The sequence below is a fragment of the Hordeum vulgare genome, chromosome 7H (assembly GCF_904849725.1).
Source record: "Hordeum vulgare subsp. vulgare chromosome 7H, MorexV3_pseudomolecules_assembly, whole genome shotgun sequence".
Classification (NCBI taxonomy): Eukaryota; Viridiplantae; Streptophyta; class Magnoliopsida; order Poales; family Poaceae; genus Hordeum; species Hordeum vulgare.
Window position 1 is genome coordinate 236,067,225 of NC_058524.1, and position 16,033 is coordinate 236,083,257.

The 16,033-nt window shown below is 44.6% G+C and overlaps 1 pseudogene; it reads left to right on the forward strand.

The window, feature by feature from the left end:
- Nucleotides 1–6,121: 6,121 nt before the first annotated feature.
- LOC123408674 lies at nt 6,122–6,633 on the forward strand (annotated as a pseudogene).
- Nucleotides 6,634–16,033: the final 9,400 nt, after the last annotated feature.

The window sequence follows — 16,033 nt, forward strand, 5'->3', positions numbered from 1 at the left end:
CAAAGGAACGAACGCGAATCATATGAACATGATGAAACTAGCATGACAGAAATTCCCGTGTGTCGTCGGTAGCGTTTTCCTCCTATAAGACTTTATTCAGTCTTGTACCTTGCTACAAAAGGGATTGGGCCACTTGCTGCACCGTTGCTACTACTTGTTACTTGTTACTTTTCGCTTGCTATGTTTCACCTCACTACACCATCCCTTGTTACTGCTAATTTCAGTGCTTGCAGTTATTACCTTGCTGAAAACCGTTTATCACAGCCTTCTGCTCCTCGTTGGGTTCGACACACTTACTTATCGGAAGGACTACGAGTGATCCCCTATAATTGTGGGTCATCATGTGTCAGCAAGTTAAGGCTGAGGATCAGCGACCCGCAGGACTGCTACAACATCTCTAGGTGCCGGAATGGAAGTGGGACAAGGTAGGGATGGATTTCATTACTGGTCTACCAAGGTCTAGCAAGGGCCATAACTCGATATGGGTTGTTGTCGACCATTTGACCAAAGTGGCCCACTTCATCCATGTCAACACCACTTATGACGGGAACAAGTTGGCTAGTCTCTATATCGAGCGCATAGTAAGCCTTCATGGAGTTCCCAAGGAGATTGTATCTGACCGAGGCACGCAGTTCACCTCAAGGTTTTGGAGGAAACTTCAGGAAGCCCTCGGTACCATGCTCTCTTTCAGAACTGCCATCCACCCGCAGATGGGAGGACAGACGGAAAGGGTGAATCAGATACTCGAAGGTATGCTCCGCGCATCCGTCCTAGCGCACAGAGCCAAATGGGAAGACTGTCTGCCGTTTGCTAAGTTTTCATACAACAACAGCTACCAGTCTAGTCTCCAGATGGCCCCGTTCGAAGTGTTGTACGTACGGAAATGTCGCACCACCCTCAACTGGTCAGAAACCGGAGAAGGCCTGATTTTCGGACCAGAAGTTTTGCACCAGGCAGAAGAGAAGGTGCAATTAGTCCAAGAAAATCTGAAGGCAACCAAGTCGCGACAAAAGAGTTATGCGGACTCTCACCGCAGGAATGTGGAGTTCATTCCCGGAGATCTGGTGTACCTCCGTGTCACGCCTCTCAAGGGAACTAAGCATTTCCACGTTAAGGGGAAACTCGCTCCAAGGTTCATTGGGCCATTCAAGATCATGGCAAGGTGTGGAGAGGTCGCTTATGAGTTGGAGTTACCTTCGGAACTTTCGGGTGTGCACAACGTTTTCCACGTGTCATAGCTTCGGAAGTGTCTCCAGACGCCAAGTCGTTCCGATCCTTATAAGGACATTGATCACCGGGCCATTGACCTTCAGTCTGATCTCACCTACCGCGAGAGGCCAATCCGCATTCTGGATGAAGCAGAGCGATGCACCAGAAGCCGCACCATCAAGTATTTCAAGGTTCAATGGAGCAACCACACCGAAGCCAAAGCTACATGGGAGCGTGAAGACTATCTCCGATCTGAGTTTCCAGACCTTTTTAGCACCTAACTTAGGAATCTCGGGGATGAGATTCTTGTAAGGGGGATAGGTCTGTCACACCGTGTTTTTGCTATCACTTGTATTTATTGTAAAATTCTGAGCTTGTTAAAACTTTTTCCAAACTAATGATGTTAGTGGCATGATTCACATTGTATGCTTGTATGCTTGATCATGTGAGGATTTAAAACCCTAAATTCCTTGGAATTTTACTGATTTAAAAAACCATTGCTTATTGGTGACCAAAGTAATACCACCTTGAGTTGCACTACATGCCCTTGATAGCAAGCAATGCTTCTACCCATATTTGGTAATCTGATTTTTACCTATATTTATATTTCAAAACCACAAAAACAATTATTTTTGTGATTATTTTCCTAATTAAATAACCTGTCCATTTCTAAGGTCAGAATTGGTATTCCAACATGGAAAAATACTTTTCTGCCTTGGAAAAATCTGATTAAATTTAGAGATGATGAGGAGGACATATATTTTCCATACATAGGATTTTAAACCCCATTTTATATTATATTTATTGATTAAAACTATAAAAGCTATTTCTGTCTGTTTTGGCCGTTTGAAATATTTCCAAAGGAAATATTCTCAATAAATTCCTAGAAAATTCCTATGGTGTCCCTAAGCCTTGTTTGGTGTCCACATAAAGTTTCACCTTGATCAAAGGTGGATAAGAACCCCAAATAACCCAAAAAACGTGTCTGTCCAGAATCAAGTTAGAGCAACTCTACATAGGAAAGTTTGCCCAATGATGCTAAAACTTTGCAGGAGTGCCTAATACCTCAAACGAGGGTTCTACACCAAAAATGGGATTTGTGGGACTTAGTTTCCCCACGCTCCCTTTGGAAGGAACATATCTGGTCATATTGGAGTGATTTCAAGTTTACAAAGCTAAACTTGTCCTTTGGAGCTCAAATTTGGTGGAACTCCATGGTTTACCACCAAAACCAAACCTGTTAAGTCTCAGCACCAGTGGTGGGGTGCAACCCCTTGTACCCACTGTCGAACGCCTTCTGAAAGATAGGAAAAAGCCACCTTAGCCATAGCTAAACCAAACTCCTTGGCTTCAAACTCTTAGATTAAGTAGCCAGCACCTGTATCTAACCCCAGTCAACTCGCCCCTCACTGGTTCAGAGTGGAAAGCCCAAAAACCCCAATTTAGACCTCAGTTCATGACTGACACCACCAATATTTCTTGCCTCCTTTGACCAGCCAATGTTCCCACTAAAACCAAACGGCTAGCCACACCCCCAACAAGTGCCAGGACATGCTAGACACGTCCAAAGTGCCTCGGAGCGCACCAGCATGCCGTGGCATGCCAAAACTGCGCTTTGGGCACGCTACAGGGAGTCACCAAGGTGGGGGCGACGCCCTCGGCCAGTTCCAGCCTCCCCCGAGATGTCCAACCTCTGCGTCGGGCAAGCCTCAGGGCCCCTCCTCTCTCGCGCAATGCGTGCCCGCGCGCTCCTGAACCGGCCAAGCTTGCGCGGCCACGAATGCTCGCCTTCTCTCTCCCTCTCTGTGCTGCAGATGGTTCGGGCGGTCCAATACCACGTCCCGAGACCGTGGTTTCAACCCCGACCTCTCTCCGCACCCCCATGCGTGCCACGGTGAGTCACCGGCGCTCCCGAATCTGCTCACTGTCGCGGGCCTACAAATAGCCCTCCCCCTTGCTCCAGCACCCCTCAGATAGCTTCGCCACATCCACTAGCACCTCCCTAGACACCCCAGCAAACCAGCAGAGCCCTGGTGCTTGAGATCGACCGAGGCCCCTCTTCCTCGGAGATCCGGTCGATCTCCGGCTACACGACGGCTCCTGCGCCCCTCGATCCCAGGGAGTTTTCCCCTAACTCGCCCGAGCTTTTCCGTGTTTCTAGCCTCTCCCCCGACCACCTCCCGAAACCCCTCCGCCACGGCCTCCTCGTTGCCGGCGAACCCCTGCCTCCCCATCGTTGTTTCGACCACCAGGAGGTAGGCGACGTTCAGGCAGACCCATTCCCGTGTTCAATGAGCTTGAGCGTGTCGGCAACCTCGTCGGCGTCCTCCTCCTCCTCTTTGGCTGGAGGTAGGAGACGACCCCGACAGGTGTGCCCCACCTGTCGGTGGCCCAGCCTCCACCCTCACGCTGGCCTCGGCCACTTACCGCAGGGCCCCGCACGTCAGGTTCAAACCTGATGGCGTGCGCGCCTGGGCAGGCCGTTGGCTGGCCATGGGCCAGCCCAGCTCTGGGCCGAGCCAGGCCAGGAGCTGGTCTGTTTTCTTTTTATTTTTAAAACCTGGATTTGTAAGATTTTTATAAATACATTTAACGAGTATAAAAATACAACTCTTCCACTGTTATTTTTCTAAAAATGTGAACTATTTAAGGATATGCTTAGATGAATTTTTCTAGCAACTATTCTATTTTATAATCTTAAAAGGGGCTAAAATGGAATAGTTTTGCTTCTGCTTGGTTGTTTTCAAAAATATTTCTTCAAGGAAAACTAAGACAATTATTTTTAAAATGATATCTTAGATTTATCAGTAATAGGGAACATTTTTAAAATGACTTTGTGGACTGTTTCTATGTGAGCTATTTCTTATTTATTGTTTTATCGACGATAGAAAATCCGTGTGATGAGGGAATCGGAGCGGAAGACCCCGAAGACCCTGGATACTTAGCTGACCAAGGCAAGCAGCCCTTTGACCATGACTGAGCATATGTTACTTTGCATGATAAATAGCAAGTATTCCCGTTGCATATGATCATAAGTACCGGTAATCATTTGATATGATTTTACCGAAGGCTCCTCCAGAGCACATGCATTGAGGTTGACTCTACCCCTTAGGGTCATGCTAATACCATGTTGACAAGTAAAGATAGCAGTAATACTATCATCAGCATGTTGTTGACATAAACAAGAGTTTATGAAAACCCCGTCGGGTGCCACTAATGCCCGAGGGTGATGATGAGTTAGGTGGTCACTTTTGGGAAAGTGATGCACCCGATATTTGTGTGAGTAAGGTTTCGGAAATGGGATTAGATTTATGATGTGTCGACCGTCCCAACCTTACCAGTACGACCATGTTACCCCTTATGGGATGGGGCTATGTTAATTACTCTGGTCGATGCTAGCAAAGAGCCACATAACTAGTGGCGGAAGTGATATGTGGTCACTCTCGTGATGGGGTCGTGCCAGGTAGGACGACTATGCCATTTTTATGAGTTCCAGTCACACCGTTGGTCCCCGCATGCTTGGTACTATCCAGAGTTGGTGCTCGTAAGACGTACAACATGTGGGCTGGGTACCAATCGAGTGGACCTCTTTGTCTAGTATCATCAGGGGAAAGGCATTGATCGGGTACTTACCTCGGGTATGTGATATATAGTGAGTCGTGGATGACACGGAAGTTTCCCGGATCTCATGGGTCCAGCGTACTACCTCTTCAGAGTGTAAACTATTCGAATAGCCGTGTCCACGATCAAGGACAGTTGGGTAATCCTGCTTAAACTACGTCCTGATATTTCCGCGTAAACCAAGTGTGCGTGAGTGTGTGTGTGTGTGTGTGTGTGGTGACAAGAAAAGTGTTGCTATGATAGCAATGATATGACCAAGTTTGGTGACTTGGCATATAGGGTGAACCCGGATGGTTCAGCCCTCAATAGATATGTTGATACCTGTAACCCATTCTTCAAGAGTAATTCTTTAACTTGATGCATATTCATGATCATTCCATCCAGATGAGTTACACTAAAGATGCATGATATTGTTATCCTTCACTTTCATTGTTCATATCATGGGCTGTTTGCGAGTACATTCAAAGTACCCATTGGCTTGCCAGTGGTTATATTATTGACCAGACATGGAAGGACCGGAGTTTGGAGATGAGTATGTCTTCGGCGACACCCCTGCGAACTAGGACGCTTCCGAGTCAGAATGCCTGTCGGTGTAGGCTTGATGGCATGGGCACCCGCTTAGCCCTATGTTTTCCGCTATTAGTGTATTCGTGTGATTTGGCCTTAGGCCGTGTCTTGTGAACTTGACCCTTCGGTCACGTGTTGTAATAATCGGTACTTGTATGTAAGACTCTTTATTCAGTATTTGTGTTCGGTGAGCATTGATCTCTGGGATCACTAAGCACGGCGATTCTCGACTAGTAAGTCGGGGTCCCCACACCCTAAGAGATTTAGTTTAAGCCATAGGAGTTGGATGTTAAACTTACATTTCATAGGAGTTATTTTCATAGTATATTTTTGGTATCCATTGAATTGTTTATGGACGTAGTTTCATTCCTACCTTAAGTATAGATTTTGAAGCCATTTCTTTGAGTATAAAATTGCACCAAGTTTTTCTCATGCCCACTCTTTTTAAAAGCATCTACAACCGGATCTTGCAAATCCGGTTCCTCAAACGTCCGTGGATGCGTCTGGGCATGTCCACGGACACTGACCTAACATGCCTCAAATAATGCATTCTACATCCGGACACCTCGAGTCTCATATATCAACTTCATACAACCAATGCAACTACTACATCGACACATTACACAAGTTGTCCGGCTACTCCATCATTGTGGCCGCCTCCGCGGTGTCGAAGGTGCCAAGCCACGTCTCAGCTTTCGCCATACATGAAACACAACTCGTCGAGATGGCGTCTTAGGTGGCGAAGGTTGTGGTGTCGGAGTCGATGCTCCACAAAAGGAAGACTGAGGATCTCTCGGCCATCGAGAAGAAGGAGAATGTCGTCGCCGAGAAGAAGCAGGCATGCGGGAACCACAAGGTCATCTTTGCCCGCGCCAAGTAGTATGCCGAGGAGTACGATGCCCAGAACAAGGAGTTGGTGCAGCTTAAGCGTGAGGCCCGGTTGAAGGGTGGGTTCTATGTCAGTCCTGAGGCAAAGCTGTTGTTTGTTGTTCGTATCCGTGGTATCAATGCTATGCACCCGAAGACAAAAAAGATCTTGGAACTTTTGCGTTTGAGACATATCTTCAATGGCGTGTTCCTGAAGGTCAACAAGGCCACCAATAATAGGATACGCAGGGTTGAACCATATGTTGCGTATGGTACCCTAACTTGAAGAGTGTCCGAGAGTTGATCTACAAGAGAGCTTATGGGAAGCCAAACAAGCGTACACCCCAAATACACAGGCATATGGTATAAAGACCCGAGGTGGTACACACACCCAGGACCCCCTCTATCCGGAGGGGCATCCAAAGAGAATCGAGCAAGATTCTCAATTGCAGGAAGAAGACGTTGTCAGCTCCCCGAAGAAGAAGAAGAAACACAAGGAAGCTGACAACTCCAATAATCCCATAATTTATGAAGAACCTATTGTTGATCCTAATAGTATATCTATTTCCGATGCTGAAACTAAAGATGGTGCTGAACCTTATAAAGATAATGAGAAGAACGATCCTCCTCAAGTACAAGAAGAAGAAGCACCCGACAAACGCAAGAGATATACTAGATAAGACTTTGTTGCAAGAAGACATGGGAAGGAAAGAGAACCATGGGTATAGAAATCAATGCCCTTCCCAGGTAAGTCTTCCAAAACCAAAGAACAAGAGCATTACAATAAATTTTGTGAATGGATGAAACCTATTTTTCTTCAAATTCCTTTGACTGATGCTATTAAGTTGCCTCCGTACTCGAGGTATATGAAAGATATTGTTACTAATAAAAGAAAACTCCTAATGAAGCAATATGTACTATTCTTGCTAATTACTCTTTCAGGGGTAAGATTCCTGAGAAGCTTGGTGATCTCTATTATTCTTGGTATACCTTTTCTTAACACCGCAAATGCTATTATTGATTGCAATAAAGTAAAAGTGAATTTTAATGTTAATGAGAAAGAGCACACGGTATATTTTCCGGAGAAGATTGATAAAAGGCATGGCCTTAATTCTATTGAGAATATTGAGACCATGAAGGTTGGAGAGTGGGATTGTCCTCTACATGTGCACCACAAATATAAAACTAATATGGTAGGGACAATATCCATTAAAATAAAGGTACAATGATTGCTTTATAAGAAGTGAAACTTTTTGCTCGATATATCACCTGTTTGGTAGTAAGACTTGATCAACCTTGCTACAAAACATGTTTTATATGAGTAAAAAGAGAAGCTTGTCATGTTTTCATTTCCTTTATCTTTCAACCTCCTTGCTATACGAAAGTTTTATGTTTTTGAAGCTTCATATGTTTAAGCATTGCTTCGAGCTTTCCGGAAGTTTTGCAGCTTTCGGTACTTCGAGTAATTTTCAAAAGAGAAGTTGTCACAAAAATTCAAGAAAAATTATAATAAAAATTTCCATGAAAAAAGAGACACATGGGCACCTGGGGCTAACCAGGGGGCACCCCTAGTCCAGGAAGCTAGGTGGCGCGGCCTTGGCCCCTAGCCGCACCCACAGGGCGCCTAGGACCACCTGGTCCCCTTTCCAGGTACTTCTTCTTTCCTTCTCTCCCTCTCACTCCAAAAATCCTGATTTTTCTCGTGGAGCTCGAGTTCTTGCTGTTCTTGGTGGCAAATTTTGATCTCTCTCTCTCTACAGCCCAGCATTTGCATTGAGAATTTGAGCATTTTCTCCTGGGTATGTGACTCCTCTACTCCTCCAATTAGAATTTTGATTGGTAGTCTTATTTGTGAGTATTTAGGAGTTATTGGTGTTGTTCATATGAGCTTGCATGCATGTTTCAAAATTTATTTATGAAGTTTTAACGCAAGTTTAAGCATCAGGGAAGCAAGTAGAATAGTTTGCTCCAACTCATATTGTTTAAACCTTCATTTTTGTCTTGTACCAAAAATTTCCTAAATGAGTTTGTTTGGTAAAGCAAAAGAACGGCTTGGGAAGAAGAGACCCGAGCCTACCGATAGACTAACTAGAGCTGCAGCTTCACCCTCTACTGTGAGGACAAGTTACAATGATGATATCATGCCACCGGAGTTGCTCCACGAGACGTACACGACATGTGCCATGACATACCCGTGTTCAGATTTCCTTGCGGCGCCAGGTATTCAAGATGAGTTTGATAACCTCTGTGCAGCTGTAGGTTTGACACGCCTCGTAACACGACGTGTACCACAATACCCAAAACTCACATATTATTTTGTCAACTGGTTTAGATATAATGATAAAACTTCCATGATTGAATTAAAATTATATGAGGATGTCTTTACCATGTCTTTGGCAGAATTTTGTGACGTTATAGGTGTGCAGAATGTCGGGAAGACGACCAAAATGAAAGTTCAGCCCTACGAGCTGAAATCTCTATTCACCTCCTTTGTAGCAAGGATCCGCAAGACATTCACCCGAGGAAGATTTCCAGCATCATGTTTCCCCACATCAGGTATTTCGCATACTATATTGCTCGAGGGGTGTTAGCTCGTGAAAACACGAGCAACATTTCGGCTCCGGATCTTGCTATCTTGGCAACCGCCTGATACGTCTCCATCGTATCTACTTTTCCAAACTCTTTTGCCCTTGTTTTGGACTCTAATTTGCATGATTTGAATGGAACTAACCTGGACTGACGCTGTTTTCAGTAGACTTGCCTTGGTGTTATTTTTGTGCAGAAATCAAAGTTCTCCAAACGTCCTGAAAATTTACGGGGAGCAGTTTTAGAAAATATCAAAAATATCTGCGCAAAGTTCCACCTCAGGTGGTGGGCTAGTGGGCCACAAGCCCCTGCTCCGCCACCACCCCCCTGGTGGCGGTGGGCAGGCTTGTGGGGCCCACAGGCACCTGCCGCCCCCAACTCCAGCTCTATTAGTTGCCTTTCATCCCAGAAAAATTAAAAAGAGAAGTTTTCGTCGCGTTTTCGATACGGAGGCGCCGCCACCACCTGTTCTTCATCTGGAGGGCAGATTTGGAGTCCGTCTTGGGCTCCAGAGAGGGTAAATCGTCGCCATCGTCATCATCAAGCTTCTTCCCTCTCCAATTCCATGAAGCTCTTCGTCGTTCTTGAGTAATCTATTCGTAGGATCGCTAGTATCCACTATCGTACTCCAGAGAGAGTAGGATGAGATCTATCATGTAATCGAGTTAGTTTTGATGGGGATTGATCGCTAGTATCCACTATGTTCTGAGATTGATGTTGCTACTACTTTGCCATGCTTAATGCTTGTCACTACGGCCCGAGTGCCATGATTTCAGATCTGAAATTATTATGTTGTCACAAATATATGTGCGTTTAAGATCCGATTTTGCAAGTTGTAGTTACCTACTATGTGTTATGATCTGGCAACCTCGGAGTGGCAATAAGCGGAACCACTCCCGGTGATGACCATAGTTTGAGGAGTTCATGTGTTCACCAAGTTCTAATGCGTTGGTCCGGTTCTTTATTAAAAGGAGAACCTTAATATCCCGTAGTTTCCTCTTGGACCCCGCTGCCACGGGAAGGATGGACAATATATGTCATGCAAGTTCTTTTCCCTAAGCATGTATGACGACACACGGAATGCATGCCTACATCACATTGAAGAACGGGAGCTAGCCACATATCTCTCCGTGTTATAGTTGTTGCATGATGAATATCATCCAAACAAATCATTGGCCCATTGCCTACGAGTTTGTCCTAGTACTGTTACTTGTCTTGCTCTGCTGCTGCTACTACTCTTGCTACTGCTGTTACTTGTTTTGCTCTGCTGCTACTATTGCTACTACTGTCGCTTGCTACTGTTGCTACTTGCTACTGCTGTCACCATTGCTGTTCCTTGCCGTTGCTATTGCTCGTTACACTGCCGTTACTCATTACTTTGTTGTTACTACTGTGCTTGCAGATACTAATCTTTCAGGTGTGGTTGAATCCGGCAAATTCAGCTGCTAATACTCGAGAGTATTCTCTCACCTCCTGACTGGCTTATCAACAAATTGGGTCGAATACTCTACCCTCGAAAACTACTGCGAACCCACGCGCTGGTGGCCCATCAACAACATTCTTCCAGTTTCATTGTCGGGGAGTGCTAGCAGCATTCTTCTGGTGCCGTTGCAGGAGAAGGTTTGTTGTCATAAGCATTCGTCTAGCTAACGCTAGAGATTGCAGATCAGCATTTTTTGGCGCCGTTGCAGGGGAGGTATTGCTATATTCTCTGAGTCACTTGGGATTTATATGTGCTGATCACTATGAAGAATCTGAAGGATCCGAAGACCAAAGTCTTGCCCTCAACTACGAGGGGAGGTAAGGAATTGCCATCTAGCTCTGCACTTGATTCACCTTCAGTTATGAGTAAGTTTGCGACTTCACCTCCTGCTAGAAATCTTGATTTGTCGCCTGTGCTTGATGATGCTTGTGATACTACTGCTAGAGATGCTATGCTTGATACTATGCCAGATGATACTATGCTTGATACTGCTAGAGATGCTATGCTTGATACTGCTTTGCCTGATGATGCTAGAGATTCTATTTTGCCTGATGATGCTATGCTTGATACTGCTAGAGATACCCCTTTGCCCGATGTTCCACTAGGAGTGTTCCTTGATGCTCATATTGCTAGAGTTGCTGCCAATGCTCGTGATGCTTCTGAAACTACCGATACTATTGAGATAGAACTTGCTTTTGCTCCTGCTAGATCTAGCTCTCCTAGATATGAATTGCCTGATATACCTGAGGGTTACATTATGGAGGGAGAGATAGCTGAGGATTTTCTTGCATGTAAGGATACCTATGACGCTGAGAAATTACTTCTCAAGTGGAAGGAAAAATCTCGGGAAGCTAGGATGAAAAATGACCCGAAGTTTGCCACTTCGCCTACCTTTGTCACCGATAAGGATTATGAATTCTCTGTCGACCCTGAGATAATCTCTCTAGTCGAACCTGATCCTTTTCACGGTTATGAGTCTGAGACGGTCATAGCCCATCTTGCCAAACTATCCGAAATAGGCAACCTCTTCACTAATGAGGAGAAGATCCGCCACTACTATATCCTTAAGCTGTTTCCTTTCTCTCTAAAGGATGACGCTAAAGCCTGGTTCACCTCTCTTGCCCCTGGATGTGTGCCCACTCCCTAGGAGATGGTCTATTACTTCTATGAGAAATATTTCCCTGCCCATAAGAAGCAAGCTGCCTTGCAGGAAATATACAACTTTGCTCAACTCCAAGAAGAGAGTCTTCCACAAGCTTGGGGGAGGCTCATCCAGCTACAAAATGCTTTGCCTGATCACCCTCTTAAGAAGAACGAGATACTTGATATCTTCTATAACGGACTTACCGATGACTCTAGAGACCACCTAGACAATTGTGCCGGTTGTGTTTTTAGGGAACGAACTGTAGAACAAGCTGAGACCCTACTGAATAACCTTTTGATCAACGATAATGCTTGGACTATTCCCGAACCACCTCCTAAGCCAACTCCTAAGAAAAGAGGTATTTTATTCCTCAGTCCTGAAGTTATGCAAGAAGCCAAGAAATCTATGCAACAGAAAGTCAGTAGATCTGAAGATGTCAAAAATCTACCACCTATCGAAGAGATCCACGGTCTCGATAACCCGATACAGGTAGTAGAAGTGAATTCTCTGCGTAGGTTTGACGAGAGTGATATTCCTTTTGATAAACCTGCTAGCCTATGCTTTGATGAATTTGACAACTTTGTTGCCAAACAACAGAGTTTCAATGATTATGTTAGCAGACATTTGGAACAAAGTACTCGTATGCTTAGCCATTTAAGTGCTTGTGTATACAGAAATGTCAATGATCTGAAGCTTGTGAGTAAACATGCCTCTATGATTACTACTCAGGTAGAACAAGTACTTAAAGCTCAGAATGAGTTGCTCAATGAATTAAATGACAACTCTGTCAGAGTCATTACTAGAGGAGGCAAAATGACTCAGGAACCTTTGTATCCTGAAGGTCATCCTAAGAGAAGTGATCAAGATTCTCAAGGAATCAATGATGATACACCCAGTCATCCTAAGGAGAAGAAGAAGGATGATAGGAGCCTACACGCCAGTTCACCAAATACCGTCACACCTGAAGAACCTAATGATATTTCTGCGTCTGATGCAGAATCACAATCTGGTGATGAACATGAACCTGGTGACAATATGGACAGTGATGTTCATAATAATGCTCAACCTAGCAATGATGAGGATGTGGAGATTGAACCTACGATTAATCCTGATAATCCACAACCTACGAAATACGACAAGAATGAATTCACTGCTAGGAAGCATGGTAAAGAAAGAGAGCCATGGGTTCAGAGACCAATGCCCTTTCCTCCTAAGCCATCCAAGAAAAAGGATGATGAAGATTTTGAGCGCTTCGTTGAGATGATAAGACACGTCTATCTGCAAATGCGGTTAACTGATATGCTCAAGATGTCTCCGTATGACAAGTACATTAAAGATATCGTGACTAATAAACGGAAGATACCAGATCTTGAGATTTCCACCATGCTTGCCAATTATACTTTCAAAGGTGGAACTCCTAAGAAACTTGGTGATCCCGGAGTGCCCACTATACCTTGCTCCATTAAAGGAAACTATGTAAGAACTGCCTTATGTGACCTTTGAGCCGGTGTTAGTGTTATGCCGCTTTCTCTTTATCAAAGACTTGAGTTGGATAAGTTGACACCCACTGAAATCTCTCTGCAAATGGCCGACAAATCAACTGCTTTCTCTATCAGCATTTGCGAGGATGTGCCTGTTGTGGTTGCTAACACCACTATCTTAACAGACTTTGTTATCTTGGATATTCCCGAGGACGATGCCATGGCTACCATCCTCGAAAGACCCTTTTTAAACACTGTTGGGGATGTTATAGATTGCAACAAAGGCAACGTCACTTTCCACGTCAACGGTAATGAGCACACAGTGCACTTTCCGAAGAAACGATATCAAGTACATTGCATCAATGCTATCGAAAAGACTTCATCGATTCTCATTGGGAGCTTTGAATGCCCTATTCCTCGTATCAAGATGAAGTATGATTTGCTTGTTGGAGAGATACATATCCCCATTGGCTATTCGTGGCTTAGTGGCTATTCGAAAATTCTCCGTTCTCTCTTGCAACTCGAGAAGGTTTTGTCACAAGGACTTGATCAATCCCATTGACGGATTTCTTTCGATGACCATGAAATGGATGAATCAGAGAGTCACATACCTCTCTTTTGAGTTTTCCTTTTCTGTTGCTTAGAAGAAAAATGACGAAATTAGTTTATCTTTTCCTGTTTTCTGTTTTAGCATCCCGGAGAAAAACACCTCGAAAATAAAAGTTCTCCGACGGTCCTGAAAATTTAGTATGATTTTTTCTGGAATTTTTGAAAATTTCTGGGCCTGAGAGCTAGCCAGGGGGCCTGACCAGTGGGCCACAAGCCCCACACTGCCACCTACCCCCCTGGTGGCGGGGTGCAAGCTTGTGGGGCCCACAGGCACCCCCTCCACTCATTCCAGCTCCGAGCCTCTTCTTCCACCTATAGAAAAATTTGTTTCGCACCTCAAACCCGTGTTCTTGCTCATTTGGCTGTGATTTTCGATCTCCTTGCTCAAAGCACCATTCTCTGAACCGTTTTGGGGAAATTACTCCTTGGTAAGTGACTCCTCCATTGGTCCAATTAGTTTTTGCTTTAGTGCTTTATCCTTTGTGTATTCTTGCTACCTTGGTGACCCTGTTCTTGAGCTAGAAAAGTTGATTTTAGCTGGTCCCATGTAGTTTTAGCGCGTGATACGGTCTCTAGGCACTAGTAGGAGTAGTTGCTACAAGGTGTGGTGGGTCTTTATTCACTTTTCTCTTGAACTTCAAAAATTTTAGCATAAGGAAATTATGTTCAGGAGGAAGTTTCATGGTGGTTCCCCAAGAAAGAAGGGTCCTCGTCTCTCCTTTTGGGAGCCCGAACCTTTTCAACTAAGGGACGCACTGGTGCAACCATGTAAATGGCCTTCCGATGAGTTCATGATTGAAGCAGGCTTCAAGGATGAGTTTGATGCACTTGTCCGCAATGCTGGGTTAGAAGAATTCCTCTCAGATAAATGTGAACAGTATGCTATGCTCACAGCTTCTTTCGTGCGTAGATTTAAATTTCTAGTTGGTCATGAATCATCCATACTATTTAATCTGTATGATAAATCCTATACCGTGGATCTGGAGGATATCAATAGGATATGCAAGATACCTGATGGGGGTAGTGTTAATGATCCTCCTAAGTCTTCGGTCAAAGACTTTGTCTCCAGTATAACTGTTGGAGAAACCAGAGATATCACGCAAGCCACCATAGGAAGCATCCATTTCCCTGCCTTGCACTACCTTGCCCTCTTCATAGATAGGTGCATTAACGGCAAGGGTGCACATTGTCACCTATGCACTTCCGACCTAAGTATCCTTAAGAGCGCAGTAACAGGTGACAGGAGCTGCAATATTGGAGCTACAATAGCAAGGAGGCTGAATAAAAATGCCAGCGAGGGGGATTTCTTTGGTGGAGTTTATGCTACACGCTTAGCAAATTTTCTTGGAGTATCCATCCGTCCAGAAGACCCTCCTCTCCGTACAGCCTACCTATCGTGTCGCTCTAACACGCTACCAGTTCCTTGAGAGAGATCATGGATCCCTCCTATACCGCTTGATATTTAACCGGCAGCGTGTTTTCCATATTACCCTTCCTTCTCCTGCTTTCTTTGACTTTCAGGTAAAACGAAGATACAACATAACCATAGGAGAGGCAGAGGAGTATGAGAGGGAGGCGACGACTGCTCGACTTCGTGAGGCAGCTATTCAGGCAGTGGATGCAGCACTCCTGTATGACACCCATTATGACTTTGGGTTTCGCCAGGATCATCCATGGGAGTAGACCAAGCTAGGCCAAAAGCCTAAGCTTGGGGGAGTACGTGTTCTCACCGACTTTACATTCATGCTTATGCTTTCTGTCACATCCCTGGATCCCTAACTAGGATTTAGTATTTGTGCTCATGTTTTCTTCCATTCCATTCAAGAAATTGAAACAAACTCCAAGAAGTGGTGAAACTCAAACCAAAAACCCTAGCCACTTCTAATTCAAGGAAAATTCAAATCTTGTCAAAATCAAAGAACCCAAAATGGCCTTCTTAAAAGTTCAATATTTCTGATAAATATTGAAAACAAATTATCAGGGGAGAAAACTATTTTCAAAACACCTTGGCATTTATTTTTAATTCAGAAAGCTCCTGAATTCAAACTTAAATTTGAATTCAAATATTTTCAAGTTTAAAAATGTTGCAAACCTCATGAGTACTTGGGAATATTCCAATATCACTCAGGGCTTTTCAAACCAATTTTTGAATTGCTTTTTGAAGCCAAAATAAATAGCAAATAAAATCAGCAAGTAAATTAGAAAACAGAAATTGCAGAAAATGAAAAAAACCCTAAGCTACGCTCACCTGTGAGGCCCAGCCCACCAGGGGCAGGGTCGTCTTCTTCCTCTGCCTGCTGATAGACGAGAGATCGACCACGGCAGCCTCCTCCACCTCCTGCTTCACCGTGGCGACCTCCGGTGCCCCCCCAGGACAGCGCAACAACGGGGATGACAACCCCGAGCACGTCCCTATCCATCCCCGCTCTCCATTCCTCCCCCTCCTCTCGGTTTCTTCCCTCTCCT